Source organism: Bos indicus, chromosome 9 (genome assembly GCF_029378745.1).
Source record: "Bos indicus isolate NIAB-ARS_2022 breed Sahiwal x Tharparkar chromosome 9, NIAB-ARS_B.indTharparkar_mat_pri_1.0, whole genome shotgun sequence".
NCBI classification, from domain to species: Eukaryota; Metazoa; Chordata; class Mammalia; order Artiodactyla; family Bovidae; genus Bos; species Bos indicus.
The window spans coordinates 90,094,437-90,112,031 of record NC_091768.1 but is presented as its reverse complement, the minus strand read 5'-3'; positions in this window follow the sequence as shown (position 1 = coordinate 90,112,031).

Sequence of the window (17,595 nt, the reverse complement as noted above, 5' to 3'; positions counted from 1 at the left end):
ACCTTAAATTTTAGAAACCAATTTCTTTCTTATTAAAACTAAAAATTTTCCTATTCTCCATGGCTCTCTAAACTTACATTTAATAAGTTGATATTCAAATTCCCAGTATGTTAGAAACCAGCAAAGAGGGGGAACAAATCATTGCAACATGCAAGTTGGATGAATCTTGAAGGAATCGCAAAGGAATAAGCACACACACACTCACACTCACACTCACACTCACACATACACACACTCACATACACATGAATGCATGTAAAACTGGGAACATCTAAATAAGATCAATGGATTGTATTAATGTTAATATCCTGATTATAATGCTCTACCATTGGGAAATACTTGGTAAAGTGTACATGGGATCCTTCTTTATGATTTCTTACAACTGCGTTTGAGTCTACAACGATCCAAAAAGAAGGGAAAAGAATTTCCAAACTTTGTGAAAGATTGAAATGAACTATGAAGTGGTTGCTAATGAAATAGGACAGAAATACTAGATGAGGCCTCCAGGAATCAAGTTTCTGTCTCATCAAACCTCAGAGAATCTTGGGATGCAAAAATGCTTGGTTTGAGTAAAAATACAAGAGATGTGGGAATCAAAATAAGTTGATTGACTGTAAATACATTTTTGCAGTTCAATACCAATTTCCCAACAAGTCCCCCAACCTAAGAATACCTGAAAACCAGATAAGCAGGTTCTACCACCTCCCAACTCCTACTCCACCACTACTCCCCTACTCCTCCATCCTGCAAAAAGGGCTGTTCTTTTCTAAAGTGATTCTATATAGTTTCTGGGGAAAACTAGAGCACCTAGTCTGGGAGTCTGTGTTCCAGAGCAAAGCTGATGAATTCTAGCATTTACAGGATTTCACAAAGCTACAGCCGTCTTGTCACCTAAAAACTGGGTTTACCCCTTGGTCAGGCCACAAGATATAACCAAGCCAAAGAGCAGGAAAAGGAAGGATTTATTACTTCCAGCAACTAAGGAGAACACAGGGGATCTTCCCTAAAGCAGTGTCTCCCTGAACAGCAAAACTGGGGAAATTTTGTGCTAATGGTACATGCATATTCATGAACAGGCTTGGACACTGAAGTTAGGAGGGCTAAAGCCAACATCATCCTCCCTTAGATGACAGCTGTTCTGGTGATTGAGTGCTTCAGATAAATCTTTATCATTGAGACATCTCTGGGAGCCTTTACAACTGATTCATTATCTTTGCTTTAGTTACTTCTCTTGTATGCTGCTGCTAAGCTGCTTAAGTCATGTCCGACTCTTTGCGACCCTATTGACTGTTGCCCGCCAGGCTCCTCTGTCCATGGGATTCTCCAGGCAAGAATACTGGAGTGGGTTGCCATTTCCTCCGCCAGGGGATCTCTCTGACCCAGGAATTAGGATGGAACCAGATCTCCTGTGTCTCCTGCATTGCAGGTGGATTCTTTACCTGCTGAGCCATTAAATAAGAGAATGGATATGAATGTAACTTCAAGAAATGTTGACAGGCTATGCAAAATTTGGTTAGTAAAAGAAAAACCTATAACTTTACAAAGTATGATATGCCATGTGCATTTGGCAAATAAAAATGCAAGATTTTATTAATAATAATATTGTTAAATCTGTTAATGTAACAAGGAAAAATCCCCTCTATTATACTGAGAGGATTTTAATGCCATAGTAATTTTTACAAAAAGGCTGACCACTAAAGAATTGATGCTTTCATACTGTGGTGCTGGAGACTCTTGAGAGTCCCTTGGACTGCAAGGAGATCAAGCCAGTCAATCCTAAAGGAAATCAACCCTGAATATTCACTGGAAGGACTGATGCTGGAGCTCCAAAATTTTGGCCACCGGATGCAAAGAGCTAACTCATTGGAAAAGACTCTGATCCTGGGAAAGATTGAAAGTAAAAGGGAACAGCAGAGAATGAAATGGTTAGATAGTGTCACCAACTCAATGGGCACGAATCTGAGCAGACTCTGTGAGATAATGGAGAACAGAGGAGCTGCGTGCTGCAGTCCATGGGGTCCCAAGTGGACATGATTTAGTGACCGAACAACCACCACATACTTAAACTTTGTTTGCTCTACACATTTATTTTACATGAAAATCAGTTGTCTGAGACCAAAAAGGTTTTATAATGGAATACTCAGAAAGCAAGAGAGCTTCAATTTTATCTTTCAAATCATTTTTAATCATAATTAGAAATTTAATTTCTTCTTGCTTATCATGCATAACAGATGTTTACCTCTCTTGTTTTTGCCTATTGATTTCTTTCTTTCATTTTTTTCCATTCTTTCCTAGGTCTCTGAAGTTGAATTTCCTTGTATATTAATTGAGGTGATTATAATATTCATCCTAGAACTGACAAGTGATTTAATGAAAGGCCTTGTTTAAAATGTTCAGATCCCAAGGTCAATATATGGTAACTATAATTAGTGCCTGACCTATACAAATTCTATTCTTAATGTCTTATAAAATGACTTGTATTAGAAAATCTCTAAGAACTATTCTAGTTCTTATTTTAGCTAATTTTATGGTGATAATTTCCTAATTATAGTGACTTATTATACTGAGTTCTCTGTCAGGCTATTTATCAAGGAGATAAAAAAGTTAAAATGAAACAGTAGTAGTGGACTTCAAGAGTACCAAAATAGGTCTTTGTGACCCCCATGGGATATAGCCCACCAGGCACCAGGCAAGAATACTGGAGTGGGTAGGCATTTCCTTCTCAAGGGGATTTCTAACGACTCAGTGATCGAACCCAGGTCTCCTGCATTACAGGCAGATTCTTTATCATCTGAGCCACCAGGGAAGCCTCAAATGGGTCTCCTCAATATCTAAATACACATTTTAGTAGAAATTATTTTATATACAGTGACAAAAAAATACATGTCTTGTAGAAATGGAAAACAATGGTAGTATTTTTTGGTGAATATTAAATCTTGAACATAATTTGCTGTTGTTTCTTACATGTGACAGTAGCATGATTTTATAATTTTGAATAATTTAAAATAAATTTTACTTGAAGATAATGTACTTACGCAAAAAAGGAGAAAGATAGTTGGTGTTATCCCACATGTGGGTAAAATACCTCTATCACATTTACCTGTTCCAGGAGAATTCATGACACATAGAAGCTTATGGCTAACCAGCTTGAATGAATTGTCCAGCAGAAAGTATTCTCAGCAGCATTCTCTACAAAATGTACTTTTTGGTTATAAATAAAGTGTGTCTAAGCTTTGAAATGGTGCTATTAAATTAAGAGAAATATAATACTCTAAATAACTATTATTTTTCCTCTGACATTTGCTTCCACCACCTCTTCCCCCTATCTTTTATAGGTCATGAAATTTTTGAAAACAAAAAGCGAGCTGGAACTGGAGTAGTTGTTTTTAAGTTTTATTAAAGGCTCATTTCCTCTTACTTGGTTCACACCCTAAGGGAAGAATTCCAGGGGAGGAAACAGTGGAGAAATGTCCTTGAAAAATCTATGTGTAATCAGTAGAATTGTATGTCCCTGAAAGTGATTTTTTTTTAAATTATGCACAGCTTACATTAGTGGACAACAAATGCCTATACATTCAAAGTTCTCAATGCCCAGAGACTTTCATTTTGTAGCTGAGATTGTGTTATACACTCCCAAGTATAAACTTTTCCTTGAAACAACTCTGGTTTGCTCGTTACTATATCCCAAATTGGCCCTTATCAAAATAATTTCAGATGTATTATATGTAGGCAATGGATATACTCCACAAATATTATATAATCTCTTTTTAATAAAACATGGGAGTTCATTATTAAAGGAGCCTTTAGAGGATTACTTTTGCTGAGATAATGATTTATTTTATAATACAAAAAAATCAAACAATAAATACTATTGTAAAAATAAGATGGATACATACTATATGGGTCCACATTACATCTTTACATAATTTTGTTTTTATGTACTACAAACAGATTTCCTTGTGTGTTTTGGTTTGTTAGGCATAATATATATATGTGCCCACACACATGCACAGATACATGTATCAGGGAAGTCCCCAAGCAGATATGTTTTGTGAACAGCATCTTTTAAAAAATGTGTGTGAATAACATCTTACTCCCAATTCATTTTGAGTTTTTCTTTAATGTTTTGATATATAAATTGCATGGTATAGAGATGATATCCACTATGTAGGGTACATAACCTCAGCCTTTTTCAGCTTTAAATACTAAATGCATGAGTACAAAGCATAAAGAGAGCAAGAGATGATGCCATGGAGTAAAAAAAAGAGAAAAAAAACCTGCCATGAATTAGTAGTGTTAAAGAAAACCTTTACATTACACATTGAAGCTAATTAAGTCTCAGTTAAAGACAAAAGTGTTAAGTTATTAACATTCATTGTAAAGAAGCTAGGCAAGAGCAAAGATGTATTGTGATGACATAGTATTGTTCTTAGGAATTAAAATTTAAACATAATTTCCACTAATACCCATGACCATGATTATAATCAAAGACTCTAATAATTTATTTTGCCCTTCTACAGTGATTTCAAAGTGGCTAAAAGGAACAGGAAGATCTAAAAGTGGGAAAACAATGCTGTAAAACTACTACAATAGGAAACAACTGTAGGAAAGCTTGTATATCCTATAGCTACCCTATCTAATGTGGTAGTCACATTTGGCTCTTTAAAACACATGAGAAATAAAGGAATAAAAAATTAAAAAAAATAAAAATAAAAATAAATAAAAACTAAAAAAAAAAATAAAAGCAATCAAGAGCTCTGAAAAAATAAAAAAAAATACAACTAAATATAAATGATTTAAGATTAAGTTATAAATTCAGCTTATCAGTTATACAAGCCACATTTCTTTGTTTAATTTTAATTTTTATATTGGATTATAATTGATTAACAGTGTTGAATGAGGTTCAGGTATACAGCAAAGTGATTCAGTTATAACATGTGTATCCATTCTTTTTCAAACTACATTCCCATTTAGGTCATTACAGAACATTGAGCAGAGTTCTCTGTGTTATACAATAAGCCTTTGTTGGTTATCTCTTTTCAATACAGCAGTGTGTGTATGTTAACCCCAAACTCCTAGTCTATCTCCCCTCCAGTCACCCACCCTCCCTCTTAACCATAAATTCGTTATCTAAGTCCATGACTTAGTTAGTCTGTTAGTCTGTTTCTGTTTTGTAAATAAGTTCATTTGTATTCTTTTTTTTTTAATTTCACATATAAGCATATGATATTTGTCTTTCTCTGTCTATCTCACTTAGTATGATAATCTCCAGGTCCATCCATGTTGCTGGAAACGCCATTATTTCATTCTTTTCAGTGGCTGATATATACCAGTGGCTGGTATATATATGTACCACATCTTCTTTATCCATTCATCTGTCAGTGGACATTTAGGTTGCTTCCATGTCTTGGCTATTGTAAACAGCTCTGTAATTAACAATGAGGTACATGTATCCTTTTGAACCATATTTTTCTCTGGATGTCTGCCCAGATATTACTGGATCATAGGATAGGTTTATTTTTAATTTTTAAAGGAAACTCCATACTGTTCTCCATAGTGGCCACACCAGTTTACATTTCCACCAACAATGTTAGGAAGGTTCCCTTTTCTCGACAAACTCTCCAGCATTAATTGTTTGTAGACTTCTTGATGGTGGCTATTCTGACTGGTGTTTTTTTAACACTGAGCTGCACGATTAATCCCTTGTCAGTTGCATCAGCATACTAGTCACATTTCACGTGCTCAAGCTACATGTGGCTAGCAGCTGCCATATTGGACACCATGGATATAGATGTCCATCATCACAGAAGGCTTTATTGGACTGTGTTGGCCTACAGTTCAGAAGAAAGTTTCCATGAAACTTGTACTATTTTTAAATGTCTTTGAGGTTATTCAAGTTTTATAAAGAAGTGATGAGATAGAAATATGCTTCTACCATTTAGGTTTCTAAAAACCTAGTTTTAAAGATTATATAATCTCATGAGAAGAACACAAAACTTGGTGTCAGATAATTCTGAGTTCTAATATTACCTCTGCTGAGTGATCTTGGATATATTATTGTTACTGTTTGAACCTTTCATCCTTTATGTGCACAACATAATCTTATCGAGTAAAAAGTTTGAAAATATTAGAAATAATGTATGGAAAGCGATTAAACAGTACCTGACATATCAGTTCAGTTCAGTCGCTAAGTCGTGTCCAACTCTTTGCGACCCCATGTATTGAGCTGTCAGGCTTCCCCATCCATCACCAACTCCCAGAGTTTACTCAAACTCAAGTCCATTGAGTCGGTGATGCCATCCAGCCATCTCATCCTCTGTTGTCCCCTTCTTCCTCCTGCCCCCAGTCCCTCCCAGCATCAGGGTCTTTTCTAATGAGTCAGTTCTTTGCATCAGGTGGTCAAAGCATTGGACTTTCAGCTTCAGCATCAGTCCTTCCAATGAATATCCAGTGAAGAGAAAAAGTTAAATTTTACATAACCTTCTCCTTCTGTCTCTGTAACTCAGCTTGCCCCTTGCAAAGTCTAGATCACTTAGGTCACATAATCTCAGAAAGTGGGGACTTGGAATACTAGGAACTGGAGTTTATCTCACTCACTCTTGTCCTGCTCTTTGCAATCATCTGGCCCCTGTGAACTTGCTTAATCATGGCTGTCTGTATAAAGGCCAGGCATCTCTCTCCCCGTCTTGACTGCTGTTCCTGAGCACGCAAAAACCCTTAGTTTAAACCAGCCTATTAACATCTAGTGTTGCCCACTACAGTCTGTCTATAAAAACCCTGTAATACCTTTGTTCCAGGCTCAGAGCTTGGAGTGTTAACTCCTCTGGGCCCACCGGCATAATAAATCTGAGATCTCCAACTCTCTGAGTGTGTGCTAGGTGTCTAGAGTACTGGTTTCTGCAACATCAGGACTGATTTCCTTTAGGATGGACTGGTTGGATCTCCTTGCAGTCCAAAGGACTCTCAAGAGTCTTCTCCAACACCACAGTTCAAAAGCATCAATTCTTCGGTGCTCAGCTTTCTTTATAGTCCAATTCTCAAATCCATACATGACTACCGGAAAAACCATAGCTTTGATTAGATGGACCTTTGTTGGCAAAGTAATGTCTCTGCTTTTTAATAGGTTGTCTAAGTTGGTCATAACTTTTCTTCCAAGGAGTAAGCATCTTTTAATTTCATGGCTGAAGTCACTATCTGCAGTGATTTTGGAGCCCCCCAAAATAAAGTCTCTCACTGTTTCCACTTTTCCCCATCTATTTGCTATGAAGTGATAAGGAGCAATGGCTGCGCTTTGCTGGAGCAGCCATGAAGAGATACCCTACGCCCAAGGTAAGAGAAACCCAAGTAAGATGGTAGGTATTGCAAGAGGGCATCAGAGGGCAAACACACTGAAATCATACTCACAGAAAACTAGTCAATCTAATCACAATAAGACCACAGCCTTGTCTAACTCAATGAAACTAAGCCATGCCCATGGGGCAACCCACTGGCGGGTCATGGTGGAGAGATCTGACAGAATGTGGTCCACTGGAGAAGGGAATGGAAAACCACTTCAGTATTCTTGCCTTGAGAACCCCATGAACAGTATGAAAAGGCAAAATGATAGAGTACTGAAAGAGGAACTCCCCAGGTCAGTAGGTGCCCAATATGCTACTGGAGATCAGTGGAGAAATAACCCCAGAAAGAATGAAGGGATGGAGTTAAAGCAAAAAGAATACCCAGCTGTGGATGTGACTGGTGATAGAAGCAAGGTCCAATGCTGTAAAGAGCAATATTTCATAGGAACCTGGAATGTCAGGTCCATGAATCAAGGCAAATTGGGAGTGGTTAAACAAGAGATGGCAAGAGTGAACGTCAACATTCTAGGAATCGGTGAACTGAAATAGACTGAAATGGGTGAATTTAACTCAGATGACCATTATATCTACTACTGCGGGCAGGAATCCCTCAGAAGAAATGGAGTGGCCATCATGGTCAACCAAAGAGTCTGAAATGCAGTACTTGGATGCAATCTCAAAAATGACAGAATGATCTCTGTTCATTTCCAAGGCAAACCATTCAATATCACAGTAATCCAAGTCTATGCCCCAACCAGTAATGCTGAAGAAGCTGAAGTTGAACGGTTCTATGAAGACCTACAAGACCTTTTAGAACTAACACCCAAAAAGGATGTCCTTTTCATTATAGGGGACTGGAATGCAAAAGTAGGAAGTCAAGAAACACCTGGAGTAACAGGCAAATTTGGCCTTGGAATACGGAATGAAGCAGGGTAAAGACTAATAGAGTTTTGCCAAGAAAATGTACTGGTCATAACAAACACCCTCATCCAACAACACAAGAGAAGACTCTACACATGGACATCACCAGATGGTCATCACCGAAATCAGATTGATTATATTCTTTGCAGCCAAAGATGGAGAAGCTCTATACAGTCAGCAAAAACAAGACCAGGAGCTGACTGTGGCTCAGACCATGGACTCCTTATTGCCAAATTCAGACTTAAATTGAAGAAAGTAGGGAAAACCACTAGACCATTCAGGTATGACCTAAATCAAATCCCTTATGATTATACAGTAGAAGTGAGAAATAGACTTAAGGGCCTAGATCTGATAGATAGAGTGCCTGATGAACTATGGAATGAGGTTCGTGACATTGTACAGGAGACAGGGATCAAGAACATCCCCATGGAAAAGAAATACAAAAAAGCAAAATGGCTGTCTGGGGAGGCCTTACAAATAGCTGTGAAAAGAAGACAAGCAAAAAGCAAAGGAGAAAAGGAAAGATATAAACATCTGAATGCAGAGTTCCAAAGAATAGCAAGAAGAGATAAGAAAGCCTTCTTCAATGATCAATGCAAAGAAATAGAGGAAAACAACAGAATGGGAAAGATTAAGGATCTCTTCAAGAAAATCAGAGATACCAAAGGAACATTTCATGCAAAGATGGGCTCGATAAAGGACAGAAATGGTATGGACCTAACAAAAGCAGAAGATATTAAGAAGAGGTGGCAAGAATTCACAGAAGAACTGTACAAAAAAGATCTTCACGACCCAGATAATCACGATGGTGTGATCGCTGACCTAGAGCCAGACATTCTGGAATGTGAAGTCAAGTGGGCCTTAGAAAGCATCACTACAAACAAAGCTAGTGGAGGTGATGGAATTACAGTTGAGCTATTCCAAATCCTGAAAGATGATGCTGTGAAAGTGCTGCACTCAATATGCCAGCAAATTTGGAAAACTCACCAGTGGCCACAGGACTGGAAAAGGTCAGTTTTCATTCCAATCCCAAAGAAAGGCAATGCCAAAGAATGCTCAAACTACTGCACAATTGCACTCATTTCACATGCTAGTAAAGTAATGCTCAAAATTCTCCAAGCCAGGCTTCAGCAATATGTGAACCGTGAACTTCCAGATGTTCAAGCTGGTTTTAGAAAAGGCAGAGGAACCAGAGATCAGATTGCCAACATCCACTGGATCATGGAAAAAGCAAAAGAGTTCCAGAAAAGCATCTATTTCTGCTTTATTGACTATGCCAAAGCCTTTGGCTGTGTGGATCACAATAAACTGTGGAAAATTCTGCAAGAGATGGGAATACCAGACCACCTGATCTGCCTCTTGAGAAATTTGTATGCAGGTCAGGAAGCAACAGTTAGACCTGGACATGGAACAATAGACTGATTCCAAATAGGAAAAGGAGTTCGTCAAGGCTGTATATTGTCACCCTGCTTATTTAACTTATATGCGGAGTACATCATGAGAAACACTGGACTGGAAGAAACACAAGCTGGAATCAAGATTGCTGGGAGAAATATCAATAACCTCAGATATGCAGATGACACCACCCTTATGGCAGAAAGTGAAGAGGAACTAAAAAGCCTCTTGATGAAAGTGAAAGTGGAGAGTGAAAAAGTGGGCTTAAAGCTCAACATTCAGAAAACGAAGATCATGGCATCCGGTCCCATCACTTCATGGGAAATAGATGGGGAAACAGTGAAACAGTGTCAGACTTTATTTTTCTGGGCTCCAAAATCACTGCAGATGGTGACTGCAGCCATGAAATTAAAAGACGCTTACTCCTTGGAAGGAAAGTTATGACCAACCTAGATAGCATATTCAAAAGCAGAGACATTACTTTGCCAACAAAGGTCCGTCTAGTCAAGGCTATGGTTTTTCCTGTGGTCATGTATGGATGTGAGAGCTGGACTGTAAAGAAGGCTGAGCACCGAAGAATTGATGCTTTTGAACTATGGTGTTGGAGAAGACTCTTGAGAGTCCCTTGGACTGCAAGGAGATCCAACCAGTCCATTCTGAAGGAGATCAGCCCTGGGATTTCTTTGGAAGGAATGATGCTAAAGCTGAAACTCCAGTCCTTTGGCCACCTCATGCGAAGAGTTGACTCATTGGAAAAGACTCTGATGCTGGGAGGGATTGGGGGCAAGAGGAGAAGGGGACGACAGAGGATGAGATGGCTGGATGGCATCACTGACTTGATGGACGTGAGTCTGGGTGAACTCTGGGAGCTGGTGATGGACAGGGAGGCCTGGCGTGCTGCCATTCATGGGGTCGCAAAGAGTCAGACACGACTGAGCGACTGAACTGAACTGAACTGATGTACTCCTTTTCCTATTTGGAACCAGTCTGTTGTTCCATGTCCAGTTCTAACTGTTGCTTCCTTACCTGCTTACAGATTTCTCAGAAGCAGTTCAGGTGGTCTGGTATTCCCATCTTGTGAAGAATTTTCCACAGTTGTTGTGATCTACACAGTCAAAGGCTTTGGCATAGTCAATAAAACAGAAATAGATGTTTTTATGGAACTCTCTTGCCTATTCAATGATCCAGCAGATGCTGGCAATTTGATCTCTGGTTCTTCTGCCTTGTCTAAAACCAGCTTGAACATCTGGAAGTTCATGGTTCACATATTGTTGAAACCTGGCTTGGAGAATTTTGAGCATTACTTTACTAGCATGTGAGCTGAGTACAATTGTGCGGTAGTTTGAACATTCTTTGACATTGCTTTTCTTAGCGATTGGAATGAAAACTGACCTTTTCCAGTCCTGTGGCCACTGCTGAGTTTTCCAAATTTGCTGGCATATTGAGTTCAGCACTTTCATCATCATCTTTTAGGATGTGAAATAGCTCAACTGGAATTCCATCACCTACACTAGCTTTGTTCCTAATGATGTTTCCTAAGGCCCACTTGACTTCACATTCCAGGATGTCTGGCTCTAGGTGAGTGATCACACCATGATGATTATCTTGGTCATGAAGATCTTTTTTGTACAGTTCTTCTGTGTATTCTTGCCACCTCTTCTAATATCTTCTGCTTCTGTTAGGTCCATACCATTTCTGTCCTTTATCGAGCCCATCTGTGCTTGAAATGTTTCCTTGGTATCTCTAATTTTCTTGAAGAGATATCTAGTCTTTCCCATTCTATTGTTTTCCTCCATTTCTTTGCATTGATCACTGAGGAAGGCTTAGGGACTTAATTATGGTAGTTATCATTGTTTTCAATTAAGAATTGGGAAGAGAGCAAAGTTGTTAATAGTTATACACAAAAATCACACCTTTGAATAAAGTGTGAGGTTTTATTTGCTAGAAAAAGTGTCTTAAAAGGCCTCAGTTCATATCAGAATCTTCATACCAAAAATGTTTAGGTTCGTGGTAATCACAGGATAAGAGGGAAATGACCAAGCTAGGACAGGAAAATATATAAGCACAAAAGAATCAGTGAGTCAGGAAGAGGATAATGAGAATACGAACTGGTATGAAATGGAAAAAGGAGAGAGGGTAAACGAGAAAGGATACAGACATACCGGGTAGAAAAGGGAAAAATAGTTCCTCTTGGAAATGTACCAGAAAGGAGTGTGAAGCATGATGACATAATCATATAAGGAAGGAAAAATCATCTCTCACTACATGACTGGGAGGAAACAGCTTTTCTATAAAATTATTTTTCTTGTGCTAGAGAAGCCCATATATCTAAAAGATTCAAGAGAAAAAAAGTGGCAAAATTGGTGAAGAATATCTTCTCCTGGTGTCCTTTCAGCCTTAAACAAATCACTCTACACTGATGTGCTGCTGTTTTGTGAAAAACAAAATGCATTCGGTAAACTGATCCTTAATCCCTCCAGATTCACTATGTAGTACATATGGAGAGTAGTTTAGCTCTGACAACCAAAATGTGCATCCTCTGAGATCCTTCATCAGAAAGAGGCAACCCAGAAAAGACACAAGTTCCAACTGCAAGAGGAGCATGCATGAAGACTAACACAGTAATGGAGAACAGAACTGTCACAGGTCACTATGGTCAAATGTTTTAAATAGAAAACGAACAAATCAAAAAGATAAAATATCACCACGAGGGAAAGATCTCAGGCATTGTCCATGTATTATTCCATGGGGATAACATTAAGTGCTTGAAATTAAGCAGGATTTTGGAAGAGGAAGCAAGTCACCTCTTTCATAGCATACTGGGGCTTAACAGCCAGAAGTAATAGAAATCAGATCAGATCAGATCAGTCGCTCAGTCATGTCCGACTCTTTGCGACCCCATAAATCGCAGCATGCCAGGCCTCCCTGTCCATCACCAACTCCCGGAGTTCACTGAGTAATAGAAATATGTTGGATAAAAAAAGAAACAAGGTGAGGAGCTTAGAAAATTGTGAGATAACCCAGAGGCTTCAGACTCAGGAATCAATTTCCATTTGATTCTAAAGAGCCTAAAGTCATACTATATAAGGCAATAATAAAACCTATTATTATTGTGTATATATACTGAATACCCAGATTGTACCATAAATAGTGCTAGGTATTGAAGATGCAGTAATGAACAAAACAATCACAACCCCAGGCCTTTGACACTTAAAAGCAGTCTGTGTCTAAAAGTAGGTAATTCTATTGGAATTCCTTGGTGGTCCAGTGGTCAGGACTTTGGGCTTCCACTGCTGGTGACCCAGGTTTGATCCTTGGTTAGGGAACTAAGATCCCATAAGTGGAGTTAAGATCCAAGCCAAGTGGCATGGTCAAAAAAAAAAAAAAACTAAAAATAAATAATTGTCTTTCAGGTATATTTTACTTTGTTAGCTTAATAAATTCAAATACTCATATTGATAAGGACATTAATTAGGAAAGTCAGCCATGTTAAGGTTCTATTGTGAAATCTATCCACCATCTGATTAAGTACTACAAATATGATATGAAAGTGAAGTTGCTCAGTTGTGTCCAACTCTTTGCGACCTCATGGACTGTCGCCTACCAGGCTCCTCAGTCCATGGAATTTTCCAGGCAACAGTACTGGAGTGGGTTGCCATTTCCTTCTCCAGGGGATCTTCCCATCCCAGGGATCGAATCCCGGTCTCCCACATTGCAGGCAGATGCTTTACTGTCTGAGCCATATACCTACAAAAATACACCTATGATGAAAAAATTTTCCTATTCTTAGGTATTTACCCAAGAGTAAAGCAAAAAGCAAGGGAGAAAGGGAAAGATATAACCAACTGAATGCAGAATTCCAGAAAATAGCAGGGAGAGATAAGAAGGCCTTCTTTAGTGAAGAATGCCAAGAATTAGAAGAAAGCAATTGAAAGATCTCTTCAAGAGATCTCTTCAAGAAAACAAGCAGAAGAGATTAAGAAGAGGTGGCAAGAATACACGGAAATACTATACAAAAAAGGTCTTAATGACCCAGATAAGATTCTCCAGGCAAGAACACTGGAGTGGGTATCCAGGGCATCTTCCCAACACAGGGATCAAACCCAGGTCTCCTGCACTGCGGGCAGATTCTTTAATGTCTTAGCCACCAGGGAAGCAACATATTCATATACTAGCATGATAATTAGAAATATAAAGTAATAAATTATTGATAAAAGCAACAATATGAATGAATTGTAGAATCACTATGCTTTGTTTGCTTTGTAAAAGAAGCCAGGCGCTAAAGGATGCATATCATATGATTTCATTTCTACAAAATTCTACAAGATGCCAACAAATTTGTAATAACTGAAAGTAAAACAGTGGTTGCCTGGGGAGGGAAAGATGGATTACCAAGGGACACAGGAGTTTGTAGGGCATAATTAAACTATTTTTTAACTTGATCATAAAAAATGTCTTTACATAGGCATTTGTCAAAAGCGATAAAAATGAACAGTTTAAATGTTTATCATATTTGGACAAAGTGTTAAAAAATAAACAATAAAACTAGAAATAAACAACACACAAGATATAAAAGTACCTGTCCATGTGACACTTTGAATACTCTCTCAAACAATGATTCTTTCAGAGAAAAAAACCTTCGTGACAATTACAGAAATTGAGAGAAAAATAGTTTTTACAGAAACAAGTTGATAACGACCACTGGAGGTTAATCAGAGCATGAAGATTTTTCTCTGAAAATTGGAAACTCAGAGAAAATAACTATTTGTTTTGTGTTTCCTGAATGAACTATATATCTGGGTAACTCCAATTGAGCAAGCAAAGGCTTTCTTACAGAAGAACCCCAGCTATGAAATGTAAAAGAAATGATCAAGTGTTTTTTTTTTTTAAAGCACCATTTTGCAATGCTTAGTGAAAAAATAAATGTCATCATTGAGTAAACCCATCAAAAGAGAGATTAAAATGAAATATTACTGTAAAAGTATCAGGTTTTGTCATCTGAGCCCACCAATCATTTTTCCCCCCAGGTTATTAGAATTAGGTTTTATTGGTAAAAGCAGAGAATTATCAAACCTTAAATACACGAGTGTAATTTTCCATCAAATAAAATGCAGCAGAGGCAGGTTGCCAGAGGTGATAGGATGGGCTTACAGCATCTGGTGTTTCCAACTTTTCTATTTTATTATTGTCAGTGCCAGCTTTCTGCCTGAAACCCCCACCAGTCATTTTTAACTTCACAAAAAGGACAGCCAGACATCATGTGTCTCCATACATGAGGGGATGTCAAGCACACAACAGCACTGATGAAAAATTTGTAACCTGAAAGTGTTCCTGAACTTAATCAAAACTTTGGACCCAATTTCCACTTGCATGAACTACGACACTACAAAGAAGTAAAGAGATAAATCCAGGATGCCAGGCATGATGCAAGACAGTTGACCTAGTTTCGGTAAGAAATAATGGCAGGAGAAATCAAGAGGGAGGAGCAGGGCAGTTGCTCCAGATAGAAATCGACTTAAGCAATTCAATAATTAAATACATTGTGTAGATCGTGTTTGAATCCTGAGTCTAAAAAAGAGAAAAGGAAATCAGCGCAAGGGGCCCAGATTGGATCCTTGTGTGGGAAACTGTATCCCTCATGCAGAACTAATGATCCCACATGGAGGAACGAAGGTCCCACGTGCCACAGCTAAGACCCGCTGCAGCCAAGTAAATAAATAAAATATTTTTTAAAAATTTAAGAGATGGATACTGAAGTATGGAAGGATGAAACAATTCAATACCTAAGATTTGCTTTAAAATACTTTATCAAAGTCTTTTTAGACATGTTAAAAGTTTGGATAAAGCAAAATCTTAAAGATTCTTAAAATCAGGTGGTGGGTATATTGGGAGTTCCTTGCTTTTATATTTGTTTGAAATGTTTTCATAACAAAATGTATCAAACCACACATAGAATCTTGTTAATATAACATGAAAAGAAGCGTCTGGTTCAAGACAGCAAGTAGCGCACTTATTTGCCTCTCATCCATTTGGCACTCCAATGAAATTAAAAAATAAAGCATGAAAAAGGAATAACTACAAAATGAGACAGATAATAAGGGAGAGTATCTTTAGTATAAGAGAGATTCCAACACATTTCTGGAAGACTGAAGGGTGATGGATGGACTCAAACTGACTCAGGTTTTATCAGATTTCTCTTTTATGACCTCAGAGTCTACAAGAAACCAGTTTCAAAATTCTTTGGGAAAATGACATACAGAATGAACAAGTTTCTATAGGAAGAAAAATTTAGGTGTAATTTGGCAGAAACAGAATTCAAATGGCCAATGTGGATATTCACAGCCTCTTAATTAATTTTCACACCCAAACCACTTTACAAAGAGAGTTTAGATTGAAGGGGTTTCTTTGAGAAAGGGTCATATAAATTGACCACAGATGAAAACTGTGACTCTGCCTGAGGTTTCTTCAGAGACTCAAGGCTGTTTAGCAGGATTACTGGAGACAGGGGAATAGCCAGACCTTCCACAAGCAATCGGATTCTGTCCTGATTCTGGGTGACCGCCAAATACCTAGTCCATTTTCAGATACGGGACTTGCGGAGTCTGTAATGGTCTTGTCCATGTCTGTCTTCTAGACTTGGTTCAGGCATATGGTACTTCTCTCTCCTGTATATGTTCAAGACATTTCCTAATGACATATTTAAACCTACAAATATTATCTCATAGTTATTTTCTTAGTCCTAAAATGTCCAGTGGAAACAGATAAAATTAATACCAGATAGATATTTTAACTCCCTGATACATGGATAAAAGTTCATTCTGGAAGAAAAGGCAGACTGAAAACCCCTAGAACTGAATTGCTTCCCCTTCTCCTCCACCTTCCTCCAAGAGAGTGAACAATAGGCAATGTCACATACCTGAGGAATTGTCGAGGCAAGTGTCTCCATCAGAGACTTGAGAGATGAAAGGCTAGTGATTCTTCCATATCCTCATTTAACATATGAGCAAAAGCCAGATGGGTTACAGAGAATAACAGTAGATTACAGCAACTTTAATCAAACAGTGAAACCAATTACAGCTGCATTTCCAGATGTGGTATCTCTGCTGGAGCTGATAAAAAAGCCTTTTGGTACTTATGAAGTTACTGACCTGGCAATCATTCTTGTTTTCAAGGGAAATTGAAAGCAATTTGCATTTATATGCCAGAGGCCAAAGTATACTTTTTATTACTATTATTTCTTTGTTTTCCACATATAGGATCTTTAGTTGCAGCTTGTAAACTCTTAGTTGCCACATGTGGGATCTAGTTCCCTGACCAGGGATCAAACATGGGCCCCCCTGCATTGGGAGTGTGGAGTCTTAGCCACTGGATTACCAGGGAAGTTCCCCAAAGTATACTTTTAATGGATTATATCCATTGTCCAGCTATCATAATGTAGTCCAGGGGAGCATCAATCATTTCAACATTCCACAGAATATCAGGAAGACCCATTACTCCCCTAATATTATTCTAATCTGCCTTGGTGAGCAGGAAGCTATAAGTAATCTAAATTCCCAAGTAATATGCACTAATTACGCACACAAGGCAGATAAATGTTCTAGATGTTCAAGAACTTGCCTCACTGGTAAAGTGTCTAGAAGCCCAGTGATAGGAGGCATATCAAAACATCTCTTCCAGAGAGAGATGCTGCTGCTTCTAGCCCAGCCTACCATGGGGCAGGTTGTACTATAGTGAGTCTCCTCGGGTATTTTGTTAAGCTAATGAATGAATTTAAGGAGGGTGATGGGAATCTTGTTTCCTGTTGCTGGAGAGAGGATTTACATACCTGGGGAGACAGGACACGGAAATGAATGTGAGAGTGTTATCAGTGGGTAAGTGGCCTGGGGCAGCTATAACAAAATATCCCAAACTGGGGGTTTAAACAACAGACATTCATCCTCCC